Source organism: Amblyomma americanum, chromosome 5, assembly GCF_052857255.1.
Source record: "Amblyomma americanum isolate KBUSLIRL-KWMA chromosome 5, ASM5285725v1, whole genome shotgun sequence".
NCBI lineage: Eukaryota > Metazoa > Arthropoda > Arachnida > Ixodida > Ixodidae > Amblyomma > Amblyomma americanum.
The window spans coordinates 178,135,417-178,153,306 of record NC_135501.1 but is presented as its reverse complement, the minus strand read 5'-3'; the positions used below and the strand labels follow the sequence as shown (position 1 = coordinate 178,153,306).

The window sequence follows — 17,890 nt, the reverse complement described above, 5'->3', positions numbered from 1 at the left end:
TCCAGGGACAAAATATTGGTAGGAACATCTTTAGCTCTGCCAATGCAACCGAATCAGGAATAGAATTTTTTTTCGCTTAAATTACGAGCAACAAACTTTTAGTAGTTTTGTGTGCACACATACTCAGCCTGGTTTAAAATATTAGTTCGCGAAAATCGCCCAAGCATTCCAGCCAAAACCCAACAGTTGACTAACACGCGCTTATTATCTTCCACTAGTGCTTCTAGGATTGGCTACTTGGGCTTTCATAGACTTACGCATCATTACTGAAACAAGACCGACACGTAGAAATTGTAAACCACGGCCAACCTTCCTGTGGCGCCTTTTATTCCACCTTGAGGTAATATTGAGATTCGCAGCATCTTTGGTGGTCGTCACGTTTTTTTTTTTTTTCACAAGCCTCCTTTATCCCACTATATTGCGACATCATTAAGTTATCGCTTCGAAAGTACGCCAACGATGTCTCTTTCGGGAGGAGGCAAGGAACAGCTTCCGCTGGAGCAGCTTTCTTGCTACTTGCAAAGACGGGACCGTCTTCTACTTCGTAGCTGGATCGTTCAACTTTCATGGGAGCGTACGCTACTCGGACTGAGAGAGAGAGAGAGCGGGAGCGAAGGGAGTGCATGTAATAAATTCAATAAATTACCAGGTGCTCAGCGCCTACGGTCCTTCTAGATCAGCGAAACTATACTCCGTTATGAAAGGGCTTTCGCTTCTGAATTATGCAGCGCGCCTACGTTCTCTCCACGAGAACGTCTCGTTCCAGGGCTCACGCCGCGCGGTAGTGGCTTGGAGAAACTGCGATTCGTTTGTTTGGGTACACTCGTCTCCTATTTCGCGCCAAAATCCTAAAAGATATATGAGTCTACGTGTCGGTGTAAGAATATATATTAGATGCTGACTCTCCGCTCGACGACGCGACAACATCTTATTCGCCGTTCTTGTTCCGATCTTATTCGCAGGCCTATCCTTCGGTGTCCCTCAAGGCCTGAGTCGCTTTGGGACGTTATGCCCCTTGTAACTAATTCAAGTAGGTACAGGTGAGCATGCAAGGGCGCTTGCTAAGCGTCTCAGGTTCGTCCATGGCAGCTCCGCTACACTCTCGCGGCAGCCGTTCTATAATACCCACAAAACCACGTGGCTATGACGTGGTATCACATTGTCTTATGACACCCCCATCGGATGTCATCACGTGGCTTCACATCACCCCATAGGTTGTTCTTAAGGTCAGAGGTACACCCAAAGGTAAATTAAAGATCAGGGGTCAAGGTCAGGAGTCAAGGGTTCGACACCATAACTACCAGATATGGTCATACACGGTTAACGTGGTTGACTCAAGGTTGTTCAGGGTCATTCTCCGGCCTACGCGACGACTGCTTTATCTAGCGTAGTGAAGCTTGTCGATTCAAATGTGGCATTCGATTAACAAAACTCTCTCAGCCCGTACTGCAGTTGGATACAAAGCACGCATTACCGATAATCGCGGTTAGTCCGATTTTCGATCTGACTGGGCTTCGCAGGTATGCGGCAACAACAACCAACGCGTCACAGCCACCAGGCGCGTAGGCCGCGACGACCGTACGCGGGATCGGAACGCACCACCACGGCAGCTTGCGCAGCGATCACCGCGCGAGGTACCAAACCGCACACAAAGGCCTAGTTTTGGCACAACTTGTTGGTGCATGGTGTCCACCGCAACGTAGAAGCAGGGAACCTACCATTCAGGCATCCAGATGCACTCTGGCAGCGCAAACCATAGACAAACACAGCTTGCAACGCCACCGAAAGCCGGGCACGCCGTTTAGCCGTACGCCGTTCCGCAACCCGTTGGCCCACAAGCCGCAGCGCCCCAGCTCCGCTGTGGGCGGTGCATGTATTAGAACGCGAACATTATTTGTGCTCGCTCTCCGCCGTAGCGTGGGGTCAGTGTCAACACTTCAGTATATGCTTACACCATGGTCTGCGTGCACGTGGCTGTTTTGTTGAGTGAGTGAGTGAGTGAGTGAGTGAGTGAGTGAGTGAGTGAGTGAGTGAGTGAGTGAGTGAGTGAGTGAGTGAGTGAGTGAGTGAGTGAGTGAGTGAGTGAGTGAGTGAGTGAGTGAGTGAGTGAGTGAGTGAGTGAGTGAGTGAGTGAGTGAGTGAGTGAGTGAGTGAGTGAATGAGTGAGTGAGTGAGTCAGCGAGTGAGTGAGTGAGTGAGTCAGCGAGTGAGTGAGTGAGTTAGTGACTGTGTGAGTCAGTCAGTCAGTCTCGTAGCAACCTAAAAATTATCACCTTTTCGTCACGATTTCTTCGTTACTAGGATATAATTATCATTCATTTAGCGTCTATGCTAATATTTCACCAAGTAAGCTCTGACTCATTATCTCTTGAGTCACACGATATAACTGTCGCATTAGCTTTTTTTATAGCCTTTTCTTATACTGACCTCTTTTCTTGATACCCAAATATTTCCTAAGAAAGATAAGTTATTCATTATTGTTTTATTCTGTATTCCACCCTCGTTTTCTTCGAGGTGATGTCAGCTGTATTACAGAACATCTGAAAGTTATTCCACAATTTCACAACTGCCGACTGACTTTTGTTCCGCCTTAAATTATGTAAATTGTGCCGGAACACTCTAGGCTGGAGAAATATTCCAGCGGCTGGGCATACACATGTACATACCGAACTAGCCGCTGCTATAATGTTCGCGATTTAAATGGTCTGCCTCCGCCTCTGCGGCACAGTGCAGTTCCACAGAAGAACGTTTAGTCATACAGCAAAACACAAAATCAACTTGATTACGACAGAAGATTCCACCACAAGACAAAAGAGTAAGGAAGGAAGCCAAGTGCTGTCAGATTCGGTTATGAGACGCTGGTCGGCTCTAATGGCCCGAACGTCGTTGGCGTCATGCCGTACGCGACGAGACCGACGTGTCGCAAGACGGACTCGTTCGTTAATCTGCTTTCATTTCCTCTCATTTTCTGGCGCCTCTCCCTACGGACTCCCTATCTTTGTCCCTCCGCCATGGCGTCCCTAATGTTCCGAGGACCGTTTATGTGCCACGGCGTCCTGCTCTGTACCCAGATTTTCTTTGGTAATGCTCCTGGCCGCTTAGTTCGTAGTCGTTTCGTTTCAGTTCTGTTTGTTTCAGTTTTTTTGTCTTAGTTATCTGCTCATTCATGTAACTGGTACAAGCTAATGAAACACTGTCCCTTTAGGCGAGGATAACTGTGAGCCCTATTTCCCTAGTGTTTTTCTCCATTCAGGATAGATAACAAAGCATGACAGTTTTCCCCATTGCTCTTTCCCGTTTCTCTACTCCGCGTGTCCAGCAGCAGTCATTCTTCGTAACTCTCTTATCTAACTCCCGCAGCCCAAAAGTGACCGTCTCAAACAAAAACCTGGTACCAACTCCCTGTGTCTTCACCTCACTTCTTTTTCTTTCCTTCGCAGCTTTTCTTCTCTTTCGCTCCCTATATCCCCATTCCTTTTCCTTTTCATGCCTGCCTTCGCTAATTGTGTAAGCAGTCTAGGGGGCGCAGGTGTCGTAACCGGGGCGTTTCACAAGTGATCTCCGCCGACGAGTGGGCAGGAGCATACACTCCCGGCTTCTATGGCTCGCCTAATGGAGTGCCCGTGCGACGGCTCTTCTACCCTAACGAGCGCCGTTTGGAATTAATGTCGCGCCCACTCAAATGATGACGAACGGGAACAAGGGGGAAAAGGGAAGAAAGGGCTTATCTTTTCGCACTCACCGGAGGCGCTTGCGTAAGCCCGTGTTACGTCAGTGCGCGAGCATATACATTTTGATGACTGTTCAGATTTGTTATCTTTTTTTTTTTATTTAATTAGGGCCGGGAGACAGGCTTTTCTCTGAAGAACTCGGATTTTATTCAGGGTCGCATAGTGTGAACCTGAACCTGAACCTGAAGTGGTGTAGATGCGCTACTAACCTGTGCTTCGCACTTTTCGTGCGCAAGGTATTAACTGCGAGGCTGCTTTATACGAACAAATATGCCTGCGTAGATGATTCAAGGCTCATGGCGCGTAGGTAACTGGCTTACACAGGGTGTCTCACCTAGTACTTTACACAATTTGTAAATATAGGCTTTTATTGCGAAAGCAATTTTGCTCGAGGTTTCCGCTCTTGGCCGTCGTCCCAGAGAATCCACCATTGACCGTACATTGAGAATCCACCATTTAGCGTGACCTATGTGTGACGTCATACCAGCTGTGGAAAAGCGGGGCCCCAACTCGGCTCGTCCCAGCGAATCCTGCATGCTGCAGCTGCGCGCCACTGCCGCGAGGGGCGCTCACTGAACGTGACGTCATGCCAGCTGTGGAAAAGCGCCCCCCCCCCAACTCGGCTCGTCGCGATCGTCCCAGCGAATCCTCCACGCGCCGCTGCCGTGGGGGAGGCGCTCGCCCTACGTGACGTCATGCCAGCTGTGGAAAAGCGGCCCCCAACTCGGCTCGCCGCGATCGTCCCAGCGAATCCTCCACGGTATGTCGGATGATGTGTATAAGGTGACGCTGCAACGATGTACTGCAGCTAAGAAACGGCGGCGTGCGGAAGAAACGGATGAAGAGCGGGAACAACGTTTAGCTAGACGGCGCGCATATTGTAGTCGTTATGGAGAGCGCGAAAGAGACGCAACAACGACAGAACGAAGCGAGCAAGAGACAACGCGCTCAAGAGACGCCAGAAGAACGCGCCGCAAGACTCGAGAAGCGTCGTAACGCAGATGCGGCTAGAAGAAGTGACACCTCCCTTAGTGACTCTTCAACTGCGGAAGAGACCGCTCTGAATTCTCGAGAGCGTCGGATTGAGACGCTGCGTAGACGACGTGCCGAGGAAATGAAGCTTTCGCAATTCGACTTGGGTTAACCAGAGCTAAACCGCAGACAATTTTTTTAGTTAGAAGAACGATTTCCTCGCCATACCTTGTCAGCAGTGTAGTACAATAGAATTGACTAATGCGTGCTAACTAGCAGGTTTGTTAACTAATATTTAATGGTTAACTTTGTAACTATTGCCGTAAGGCTCCTCAATTATTAAGAGGCATGTAGCCGACCGTAATTAATATCCATATCAGTTTTTAGAAGTTCAAAAATATGGCTGCCTTTGGTGCTGTGGCGCAGCAAACTTTAGCTAAATCGCGCCAATATACATACGCTTTCGAGAAGCTTGCAGGCAAAGCAACCTCTCCAGTGCACATAACTCGTCGCATTAGCCAAAATTTGTTGTGCCACAGCATCCAAGGCAACAGTGTTTTTTGTGAGTTCTAAAAGCTCATATCGATATTAGTTACGGTGGACTACACTCCTTTCAATCATTGACAAGCCTTGTCATAAAAGTTGAAAAGTTAAGTATTCAATATTAGCTAACCTGCTATAATAGTTAACTGCATGCTTTTCGAAGGCGCATGTATTCTGGCACGATGCGGCGAAATTTAGTCGAGCCACAGCTCCGAGGATAAGCGCATTTTCAAAACTCTAAAAATTTATATGGCTATTACAAACTGCCCGCTACAAATCTGTAATTGCAATCAGTTGCCTAGCGGTGATCGTTAAAAAGTTATGAGAAATTAGTTAACCAGCTTAGTAATTAGACAATTCACCGGCTTTCCGGTATCCGTCAACACTAGTAATGCTATGCCGCAAAAGCCATATTTTTATCCCAAAATGCCTATTTTTGAAAAATACTTGAAATCTTCCCTGAAACACCTGGATAGATGAGTGAGGAGATCAACGCCCATTTGAATTTTACACACAGGTAATACGCAAACGAAAATCTCAACAATTCTACTAAATACTTAGGAACTATTCGTGGCACTCTTCATTGGAATTGCAGAAAAGGTGAGGGGAGGGGGACACATTATCCTAGATTTTTTTTTCATACTAATCATTCGTTCGTCTGCCTTATACTGCAAGAAATAGAATGAATATCAAGATTCTATAGCGTCATCTTACCTCCACACTCTAAAATCCTTCCTCATTCGCCCATCACGGGTGGACATCCGAAGTGTGGGCCTCACATCATCCTTACATGTAGTTACACGTTATCATTAGCTGAGACATCCAAGCAAGAAAACATGTACTCATTATTTACCCTTTTTCTGACAGTAACACCCCTTATTAACATTCGCCCATCACGGGTGGACATCCTAAGTGCGGGCCTCACATCATCCTTACATGTAGTTACACGTTATCATTAGCTGAGACATCCAAGCAAGAAAACACGTACTCATTATTTACCATTTTTCTTACAGTACCGCCTCTTATTAACAGCCCATCAACTGGCTGCAGCTCCGATAGAACTAGTGCGATTTTCTTTTATTTTTTCCCTCAATCTTATTTTATTCCCACCACAGAATTAGTCGCCTGCATGAAACCCTTAAAGCTTTCGGTACTGTAAGAAGTGATGATTTTCTGTTTGAATTATCTTTTTTTGGAAAATGAATTGCGGCGCCCCTGTGGTTCGACTCACGAATCCACATTTTCTCCAGTCTCTAGCCCAGCCGAGTACGAAGCTAACACTTCCCAGACTTCCCGAATCGGATTAAGCGCTCTCAGGCTGCTCGCATTGAAGGTGGCGCCTCTCGTTCTTTACATGTTTAGGAGAACCTGCATGGCTTCAGTTGTCTCTGCGCTCTCGACAGAGGGCGGTGCACGGATGCCCTATACCAAGCGAGATGTTGAATCTTGTTTTGAATCTTGCTGCGTCTTAGACCGGTAGCTGCACGGGCATGTTTCTGCCTTCGGGATTTCTTCTCAATCGTGATTTGTAGCAGTAGTAGTAGTAGTAGTAGTAGTAGTAGTAGTAGTAGTAGTAGTAGTAGTAGTAGTAGTAGTGGTGGTGGTGGTGGTGGTGGTGGTGGTGGTGGTGGTGGTGGGGGGAGGGCTGGTAGTAGTAGTAGTTGTAGCGGTAGTAGTAGCAGTAGTAGTAGTAGTAGTAGTAGTAGTAGTTGTATAAGTAGTAGAAGTAGTAGTAGTGGTAGTAATAGTAGTGGTGGTGGTGGGGGTGGTAGCACCAGTAGTAGTAATAGTAGTAGTAGTAGTAGTAGCAGTAGTAGTAGTTGTAGAAGTAGTAGAAGTAGTAGTAGTAGTAGTAATACTAGTGGTGGTGGTGGTGGTGGTGGTGGTGGGGTGGTAGCAGCAGTAGTAGTCGTAGCGGTAGTAGTAGTAGTAGTAGCCAAGAACTCCTTCACTCATCCGAATTCTGCCAGTCTTAATGTGCATCTGCTCCTTGTTTTCTTTATCGTTGTATTAGTGCCTTTTGCGCCTTCAAAAAGCATGAAGCTATATCAACTAGTCCATGTGTCTGTTTTGACCAGTCAGTGTTTCTAAGCATCCCTTTGCAACATCGTCCTCCTGAATGTGTTTAGCTTTACTAACGCTCAAATGCAAGTCCTTTCACCCAAACCCTGAACACCGCCCATGTGTCAAAAGCGTGTTTTTTTATATGTGACCATATAGGTATGCGTAGATTCCATACATGGCCGCTTAGACAGGCGGATATGCAAAACCCACATTGTATCGATGACCTTCCAAGGATAAAATAGTGAATAAGTGGGAGAAACAAAAGACAAAGGCGGGGGTGAACTGGCTAGAATACAGAGGTCTAAGTCCGCATTTATGCAGACGTGGGTTCTCATTGACAGACATTTGTGAATTCAGCGTGGAGGTTGAATCACTTGAGCCTTAAAGGAGTATAGACACCTAGGTTTTGGTTAGATGTTTCCTTTTTGGTAATAATGCGTAAAACATTATTATACATGAATTGCCACCTGGTAATATCCTACGACCGCTAAATAATTTATAAATGCATTTATTTCTCGTGCTGTTTCGGTTTGGATTTCAACAGCTGAATGAGGACTCTGACGTCAACGTGTACTTACAGGTCACGTGAGGCATGGAAGAACTTCAATATAATCGCTGCTTCAACATTAGTTGTCATTCCGGTTCTTGAGGAAGGCTGGCTTTAGCAAAGCCGTAAATCAAAACGATGAAGCAGCGAATCTACGCCTCATGTGACACAAAAGCACTCACTGACGTCACAACCATCGTTTGGCTGTTGAAAGCGAAACCGAAGCAGCACGACAGAAAAAAAATTGATTATAAATTATTTAGCCGTCGTAGGCGAAGATCACCTGGTGATTCATGCGTAGTAATGTCCTCCGCATTATTGTAGAGAAGAAAACATGCCACCAAAATTACGTGTCTGTACTCCTTTAAGTTCTTTCCTGCCGGGGGCTGGCGTTTCTGAGGAGGACTTACCTGCAGATCCCCCTCGTTGCATTAGTGCTCACTGCTCACAGTGTCATTTCTGGTACTTCTCTCCGTTGCTGCAGGCTGCATGGGTGGTGGGCTTAATCAGGCTTGTGAGTTGGTTTTCAGGGGTTTAACGTCCCTAAGCGACTCAGGCTATGAGAGACGCCATGGTGAAGGGCACCGAAAATTTCGACCACCTGGGGTCTTTAACGTGCACTGACATCGCACAGTACACGGGCTTCTTGAATTTTGCCTCCATCGAAATTCGACTGCCACGGCCGGGATCGAACCCGCGTGTTTTGGATCAACAGCCGAGCGCCTTAATTACTGAGCAACGGCGGCGGCTCTCAGGCTTGTGAGTATCCTCATCAGGTCGTCTTTGCAACCGGAAGGTTTCTAACAGCGCTGAGAAACAGTGCCAAATTTTATCACCTGTATTATTTCAAAACAACTTAGTGATCATTTGTATAATAATAATAATTGGTTTTTGGGGAAAGGAAATGGCGCAATATCTGTCTCATATATCGTTGGACACCTGAACCGCGCCGTAAGGGAAGGGATAAAGGAGGGAGTGAAAGAAGAAAGGAAGAAGGAGGTGCCGTAGTGGAGGGCTCCGGAATAATTTCGACCACCTGGGGATCTTTAACGTGCACTGATGTCGCACAGCACACGGGTGCCTTAGCGTTTTTCCTCCATAAAAACGCAGCCGCCGCGGTCGGGTTCGAACCCGGGAACTCCGGATCAGTAGTCGAGCGCTCTAACCACTGAGCCACCGCGGCGGGTGTGATCATTTGTATTGTGAGCATTTTTTTCTTTTAGTTGATCTTGTTCGTATATGTTATCAGCCTTCCTTTACATTTGTATCTCTGGAATCATTTTCTTTGTCACATCACGAAACCCACAAGAGGCCAATTTACTCTCGTCGATACGTGCCATTTCACAAGAAGCTCACAACGGGGACTTCTGTGAGATCCCAAGAGAAACAATTTCTGCACCAGCTGCACCCCCCCCCCCCCCCGGATCTCCAGCGTTTCGCTTGTTGTATATCTGGGATGTGGTTCTCCCGTAGTGACCACGCAAATCATTACGAGAACGCTCGTGCCATTTCGTTCCGTCAGAAATCGAGCCCTCGCGAGCCGCGCACAAACCCCCAAGATTCAACAGCCTCCAACATTCCCTCCGTCTCTCGTTCACTTAGTGTCATATCGACTGGCCGCCGAAGCACGCGCCCACCGAGAATCCACGTATGCCGGCAACTCCAGCGCTGTTCGAGCGAAAATGAGGAGGCAGGCCTTTAATTAAACCCCTCCGTACGCTCCCGGCAAACTGTCTGACTTGGACCGGATCGATCACGCATTCTCCGTCGGCTCGGCTGCGAAGATTGCGGAACGCGCACCCGAAGAGACGCGGGTGGTGCGAAGAAGACTGCGGGAAAGGGACTGAGCAGGGATAGGGAAGACGCGTGCTGGGGAGAAAAGGAAGGGGGGGACTGGAGTGGATAAGGGCTCCTCATTAGAGACCGCTACGGAGGCTTTCCGTCCGCTCCGTACCTTGGCTTTCACTCCCGCCAGACCGAGCCAGTGGCGAGGACCTGTAAGGCGCTATACTAAGCCTCGTCAGAGTCACGCCCCGAGCGTTCCCACGAGCCACCGTCCCGGCGTCGTCTTTCGCACCACGCCTTAACCTCCATCTCTTCCCTGCCGAACTTCCCTTCGCGCCATCTTGTTATGTCCCCATCCTCTCTGAGGTCCGCCTCCTCCTCACCGAGCCCTCCTCTTGTCCATAAAGAAGCCCCCAAGAACAACGGAGCACCTCTTCCCGGTTAAGCACTGATGATTAGGTGCGCGCGGCACGGAAGCCGGACGGTGGGGGGAAGGATGCGAAAGGGTTTTAGGGAAGATCAGTGTGTAAGGGAGGGGAGCGGGGAAACGAGGGGTTAGGCCCGACACGGAGGCTTTTGGTGAACGTGGCTCCGGCGTTAAGTGGGGAAAGTTTGAGGAAGAAAAGCGACTTGACACTCTGAGCCCGTCGTTAGCGGCTCCGTTTCCCCACGTAGGGAACAAAGAAGGAAAGCGGATGCTTACGTTTCCCTTTAGCTGGCTCGGACGTAGTGACGCTGCCGTGTACTTCAGGTTTCCTCGCTCTTACAATACTATGTTCCGTGGGCAATAGTTAGCCGTACATTCGGTTCCTCTTTCAGAAGGATAGAGTGAACACTCTTCGATTCGATATTGGAGACAGCTGTTTAGGGAGGCTTTACAAAGTCTGCGGCGCCTTTACAGTAGTATGCTGTAAACTAAGAGCACAAAGAAGCTACCACACCGGAATGATGTAACCAATGTTCAGGGCCTAAACACACCAAAAGCCTGCATCACATAAAAACTAATCGTATCTACGATTCCCTCGAGACTATGTTTTTACGGCGTTGCAGCTAAGTAGAAACAAGCTTTGCAAAAAAAAAGATAGCGCGATTTTGTATGTTCCAAGTAGCACATAACTCCTTTTAAATGAGCCTAAGTGTGCAATAAAAAAAGGGTAAGTTAGACTTACATCTGTAGCTTTAGCGCCAGATTTTCAGTGTAAAAGTTGTAGAGCGTGTTGTAAAATGCTCATTTAAGTTGTTTTCCTCGAAGTTCAGCATGACCCTCGCTTTTATAGTCTCCTAAAAATCCCGCTAGGGTTAAACTTTTCATGCAAACAGGGGCCCCAGCGTCGCGATGTTAATGCCGTCGAATGTAGACAGATTACAGGAAGATTAGATTTGTTTTGCGTTTACTGAAACAAGAAATTTAGAGCTCGCTTTTGGCCATTTAAAACAAATAATGACCCAGGCAGTGAGCCACAGTCGTCAGTTCCTTCAGTCAACGCGCGCACGAGAGGTTTTGTGACAGTGTCCGTGACGTCATAGGTTGGAATGTAATGACATGACCGTTCAGTGGAAACCCAGTTTTTGGTTTCATTTTCCTGGTTTTCCTATTAAAACTACTGCTACTTGGCATTTTGATAAACCGTGTTTTCATACCGTAGAAAGAGGGCTGTAAGTAAAGTGATGTAGTTACAAAACTATACCATTCTTCCCTCTTATTACATTCTTTCGTGTTGTCAAGGCGTGCTCCTCCACGCTGCCTCAACCCTCACCCTTCCCCTCAACTTCCCCTCACCCCTCAACCCCTCCACGCGGCCTCAACCAGCCCTTCTTTCCATTTCCGCAATTAAAACATGCTCCTCTGGCCTCTAGGCCTGACCATCATTCACTGAATGCCTTCCACTCCTTCTACGAAGTAGAGCATCCCAACTGACCCTCGTCATCACGAGGACCTGCAGAACAAAGCGTTCAATTAGCTTCAGTCTTTCTACACCTGCCATTACTATGCTCCCTCTTCATCGCGCTGTATTACATCGATAACTCGCCAATGAGCTTCCACTGCTTCGAACCGAAATGAGTCAACCGGCGACGGCGGCCCGTGTGAATGAAAGCCACGGCAGCGGCGGACGTGTAAGATGGTCTCGATTTCGACCGCCGCGGAAGTCGATATTGGCTCTCCCGTCAAACACATCGTGCCTTCCCGCCCTGGACCGAACGGTGTTTTCGGCGACAGGGAGGCACCGGGACTGTTATTCCCCGGCGCCTCCAACATCGACGGCGCCGGGCGCCAGGGACCCAACGATCGGTTTGGTGTGGCCTTGAATTTGGATCTGCACTCTTCGTTACTCCGTGATAACGTTGCTTCAGAAAAAAAATTCAGTGCTCACCTAATGTGAACACGATTTTCACCGACCGCTGTGTATATAAGGATGAAATGGTAGGGACGAATTTAAGGGAAGCCGGGTTTATAGAGGGGAGGGGAGTAATGAACAGGCCGCGTTCCCCAAACGAAATGTATTCAGCAGATAAACCGCACCAGCCTCCATTTTTTGGATGGGGAAAGTTTAATGAACCAAATGAAGAAATGTAACCACCCCTTCCAACCATCCCTGCCTGAGTTTGCCGTAAATATTACCCTGGGACGTGAAACAATGGGACAAGAAAACGTGCTTGAGAGGTCAATTGACTGAGTGGCCAGATTAAAATTATTTTGCATTGTTACTCACTACAGCGACCAGTAGATAACTTCATCTACTTAAGAGCCAAGTGGCCTTGAAATATCATTATGTTGCCTTGAAATGTTATTTTGTGAGGTCGAAGACCACGAGAATTTGGGGTAGAGGCAGGGATGTTCTGGTTTTAAGGTCGCCTAGAAGGAGCCAAAGTCCTCAGTTCTTGCTTTTTTATCCCTTTATGTCTCCTCTTCGTGCATAACACTAAGGTTGCGCTAACAGCCTGTAGGACAAAGTAGCAGGACCTGACAGGTTTCAATCTGGAGCTCAAACAAGACGCGCTGTGTGATGAAAAAGCTGCTACAAAACTTCGATCCGCCGTAGAGACAGCAGAAGCAAATGCGTGAAGCGTCGCGCCTTTTTTTTTCACGTAATGAACAGAACATAAGAGGACTCGTGCTTTATCAGACGTAGGTTCAGAGGAGAACTCTGGATGGTGACAAAAATTCTCGTTGATACAAGCCTGGCCTTTTGTGCAGCTTTACTGATGTCACGCTTAACGTTGGACGATGTTTCTGCAGATGATCAGTAATAACTGACTTATTCGAAAGGCCAAGATTCCACTGTATCGTCTAGCTGCATTATTCATGGTTTCTTGTAGCTCTATTAGGGCCATTTCCGACACTCATTTGAAAGCCCTTCAGTCATTGAGCAGCGTACTCAAATGAACGCGTTTCAAACCAAAGCGATGGGCACAACGAAAGGTTAAAATTATCTCAAGTTCTTATCCGGAATTTTAAATTTAATGCTATATTTATGAATATGTTCGTAATGTTTATGAAGGCAGCGGTATGACCATATAACTTGTATTAATAATTGCATAGCAGCAACTGAAGGTTTAGATACATAAAGCCTTTATCCTTTCCGTCATCTCGGAAACACAGAACTGTACGCCTATTGAACCCAGTTCGCATTTACTATCCTACAATGGCTCACACAACTTACAACTCGCAGCGTTATTAAGACATACCTTCAGTGAAGACGTTGAGAGGGAGATATGCGGAGCGTAAACTCCCTGGACAGAATTCGGGAGGCCTCAAGGAATCCAAGGAAGCGGGGAGGGGCCACAGTAGGAATAATTTCCGAGTCAAGAACGGACCCTTGAAGTCGGTTCCGCAGGTAAAACGAAGTAAAGACTGTCCACGAAAACTGAAAGTAACCAGAAATCATTCAGTTTCACTCATCCATCTATGCCGTATTTGCTTGCATCTTGTCCTTATACAGGTTCACCCAAAGAAGAAACGAAAAAAAAACTCCACAACGCATCAGTAAAAAAGAGAAGTCGGAGCCCGCCTTTTCTCGAGTGGCCATGCCTCTCGGAAGAAGAAAAATCTCCCCGGCGTCGCAAGAAACTGCCTCCTCTTTCCCCTTTTCCATCGCTCGAGGTGCAAAACAAACGAAGAAACGGAGCCAAAACAAAAATGCAAACAAGGACCAGACAGCGTATATAAGTACGCCTAAGGCTGTAGCGGCAGAGACGGCTAGGGAATGGGGATAAGGGATGACCGAGCCTTATCCGTTCCACGCATCGCCAATCCCTCACCGCTTCGATCCGCCGCTGTCTCTCCTCTCTCTTCCCTTTTTCTTTTCCTCTTCCCATTTCTCTCTCCCAATGAACGGGAGGCGCTGCCCGGGGCACCGCCGAACCGTAGGCCAAGAAGCGAAGCCGTTGTTGCCAGACTAGCCGCTGGTGGCCGTGCCAGATACCAAAGCATGGCGACACAAAGCGAGACTGTAGGGAAAGAGTGGGGAAAAAGACTTGCCGCAAAAAAATGGGGAAATGAATGACGCAGTTGATGAAGATAGGGAAGGAGTGTGGGAAGAAAAAGGGAAGAACGTCTTTCCAATATCCGCTGATCGGCGAACGCAGCGTACTGATAGATAAAAAGAAAGTAGAAGATATAACGAAGGTTTCCCAACAACGTAGCGGCTGTTTAGAAGACTGGGAGGATCGGGGGAGGCACGTGAGAGCTGGCTGGAAATGGGGAGCGGTGACGTAAGGATTTGGGGATCGCGTGGAGGAGAAGAAAGAGCGGTGTAGAGGGCACCCTACCGATACGGCACTCCGATCAAGAAACGAGCAGTGTACGCTGTTTATTGGGAGCTAAGGCTAAAAATAATACGAAGAGAAGAGGAAGACGGGTTGGGTGGAACTGGGCAGCACAAATCGGCCGACAAGATGGCTGCACGACGGAATTAGGGAAGACGTATACTCAAGAAAGAAAGGGGAAGGTGGGATACTCTGAGTGCGTAGGAATGGGGGAGCGGGGAAGAGGCTACGCGGCGAACGCCTTGAGAAGGGAAAAAACGACAGGCCGAAGATAATTGAACTCCACCTCCCTCGCAATCCCGCGTCCCTCTGCCTCCCTCCCCTCGCACCGTTCTTTCCCCTTTTTCCCCGCCGATGTCTAAGCCGATCGTGACGGCATGCTGTCCTTCGTTGCTTGCCTTCGCGTTGGGCGTATCTCAGCGAACGCTCGATATAGAGCTCCCGATCTGCTCTGTATATGGTCTCAACGAGTGTAGTAGCAGAGGGGGCAGTTCTGCGCTGTACGCAACAGACGCTTTCAGCTGTAGCTCCTTCTTTCCGGGACAGTTCAATAGGGAGACGATGAGACGAGAGTGAGAGAGAGAGAGAGAGGCTACGTGTGTGCGTACGTCCGGCCCAGTCAGTGTGTTTGCGAGGGTATGGTGTATCTCATACTTCATCTGCCCCCCACTTGTCCGGCCCGAGTCCGGAGATGCGCCCGTTCGGCGCATGTCTCCCGCCCTCTGGCGGACCCCCTTCATCCCGTTTCTCCCTATTTCCTTTTTTCTCTTCGCCTTGCTTTGATCTCTGCGTTTCCGTCGTCTCCCGTCTTGCATCTACGCTCGATACACTCACGGATAGCGCGCGTCGGCCGATCCTTGTCGGGCTTTGTCTATCGATGCTGCGCGTTGAGACAAGTCGCATAAACCATCCGGTCGTGCTTCCTAACCGCCCCCCCCCCTTCTCCCCAACTTCCTTTCTTCTTTGCCAAGGCCGGCTGCGTTCCTTGAATTGTTGGGCCGGGCCGCAACCCACCCATCTGCTGATTACGACGTAGTCGGGACGAAACGCAGCCTTCTGCCGTATAAATTTATCTGTCTCGCAGTCGTCTTTACAGCACTTAGCCACTCCACGTAGATGCCATAGCTTTTGCCTTCATTTCCTCCGGCGGAATCTCCGGGTAGATCGATACACCGATAGAGTATACGTCTCTTCTCCTTCAGTGATTCGAGATGTGTATTGGCAAATTAGGCTTTCCAGTCTTTTCGGTGGCTTCCGGAAAGCTGATTATGACGTCAGCTGGAGCCGAAACGGCGTTAAACCAGCGCAGTCGCCGGTTCGGTCCGATATGGCTTGATTTACGATCTGCGTCGCTCTCATTCCTTCTTTCCTCTTGATGAACTTGCTCCTGGGTAACCTTCGCTGTTCGCGGCACATGAATTATGATAATTGCAGCACTGCGCACTTCCGTCTAGTTTTCTCCAGAGCATTATTGGCGCCGGCACGCAGAATTATCGGGTCTTCCTTCTTCGTTTGTGACTTCACGATGTCCCGGTGTTTTTTTTTTGTTTTTTTGCATGACTCCTCGCCAATTTTTTTTTGTTATCGCTGGCCGGAAGGAAAAGCTCGCTTGCCAATCGTCTAATATGGTTTTTTTTCTGAAGCTCCTTGATTATATCAGTTGCAAAATTCCCCGTAGAACCCGTGTATAGAAATTTGGCGCTGTGGCTGGGTGAAAATTTGGAGGTTAGCAGATTTTACCGCCATCTGCGGAGTTAAATAAATAGCTCAGCGCTAACTAAAACGCAGAGTGGAGGAACAAAAGGTGCAGGGCGCTATCGTTATCTCACGACCCGGCCATTACGCGGCGCCACTTTTTGTGACGACAGGGAATAAGTGGTTTTCGAAGCCGAGTTTGGCTGCTACACGTAGTGATGATCAAAGACCTCTGGGCTTTTCCCTTGAATGACAACCTGTTAGGACAATGGAAAGGCAAACGCAACCGTGAACTGAGCACAGGGAGCATTCTTCACTTCGTCTTTGCCAAGTATGAAAGGCCGGGTGTGCCGACGCTTAAGGCAGCACTGTTCTAACGGGATCACTTATTTAAGTGTGAACTTCCAGAGAAAGGACGGCATGAGTCGGTTTCCTGACTAAGACTGAAACGCATTCACTGTATCAGCGAAACCTGGCAGTAGTTTTTAAAAATGGGGATCTTTAGGTATAAGGTGGCTTTTCCGGAAAATGATAATACCAGTTGCAACGAACTTAAGAAAAAATATTGACGATGTTAATTAGTTCGATGGCTAATTAAATCCTAAAAGCTACCGGTTGAACTATTACAGTTACGCGGCGGTAACAACGCCGGCATTGCGTAGATGCCAGTGCATCTCAATGCAACCAACCAGTAAATCAGGACCAACGCTTTCGCCTATTGCAAGCTATACGGTCCTCACAGAGCAGGTAAATTGCGTTCCAGCGCTCGTCAAGCGTAAATTTAGGAGGAAGTCTTTCGTTGAATTTCTTCACGAATAAAATGCCCCACATCGGCTGCTTTTCTTTCCAGTAAAATCATTTAAAATTCGCAATGACATGGGCATAAACACACTGAATACAAGTCAGGCGTTCCCTCTTAGTGTGGACCGTACTGTACATCGGCAAATGGGCGAATCCGAACTGTATATAGAGTAGCCTTCTTCTTCTTCTTCGTATGTCCAATCGTTCGCACTGTTAAGTCTTCGTGAATCATTAGGACTTTTTCGAAATCCTGCAGTGCTTTAATTTCAGATGGGGATCGGGTTGACGATGAAGACAGTTATTATGCAGATGAGAATGACGATTTCCTCGCCACCAGTCCCCCACCGTCGGTATGTGCCATCGCTTAGGAGGCAGCCACAACAACAACTGGTTAAATCTACCCTTCGCACAAACGTCGCTAGAGGCCTGGACAACTGCTGAGCCTCATCGCAAAGGGTACTCAAAGAAAACGGCTTGCTCGTTGAGGAGACAAAAGGAGAGTGGGGGAAAAACACGATCGGTTGTTGCCGAATGAGACACGGCAGAATTTCTGACGAGTCTCGATCAAAACGACACCCACAAATAGAAAGTGTGGATATCATTTTTTTATTCTCGTTTTCATTCAACGATTGCACATATTTACGACTCTCCCAAATACCCTTGCCAATGACGAAACGTTGCGAAAGAAATACGCACAAAGGATGCGCTAAAACAAAGACATCAAACCGAGTTTTTGTCTTTCCGCTCGAACAGCCCGAGATAACTGCAAACGGGCCATTCTAAAAGGGCCTGCTCTCGTGAGATTGAAACGCGAACGGGTGACTTCGGTCGACGAACGGTAAACAACCTCTTCCATTTCCCCCACCCCCTCCCCTTTCCCCTGTCCCTCGAACGCTTCGTTCCCATATCCGTGCCGCTCATACTTACTGTTTTGTTTATAGCTTCTACTCCTTTATCCAAGTCAAAAATCTGCTCTCCGAATCGT

The 17,890-nt window shown here is 48.0% G+C and overlaps 1 protein-coding gene and 1 non-coding gene across 3 annotated transcripts in view; one reads left to right on the top strand and one right to left on the bottom strand.

Annotated features, from left to right (window-relative positions):
- Positions 1-17,890, top strand: part of mAChR-A (muscarinic Acetylcholine Receptor, A-type) — a 382,284-nt gene that overhangs the window by 319,783 nt on the left and 44,611 nt on the right. The gene's annotated exons all lie outside the window — the stretch shown is intronic.
- TRNAS-ACU (transfer RNA serine (anticodon ACU)) lies at positions 8,969-9,040 on the bottom strand. The gene has a single exon. It is a non-coding gene; the product is annotated as a tRNA-Ser (tRNA).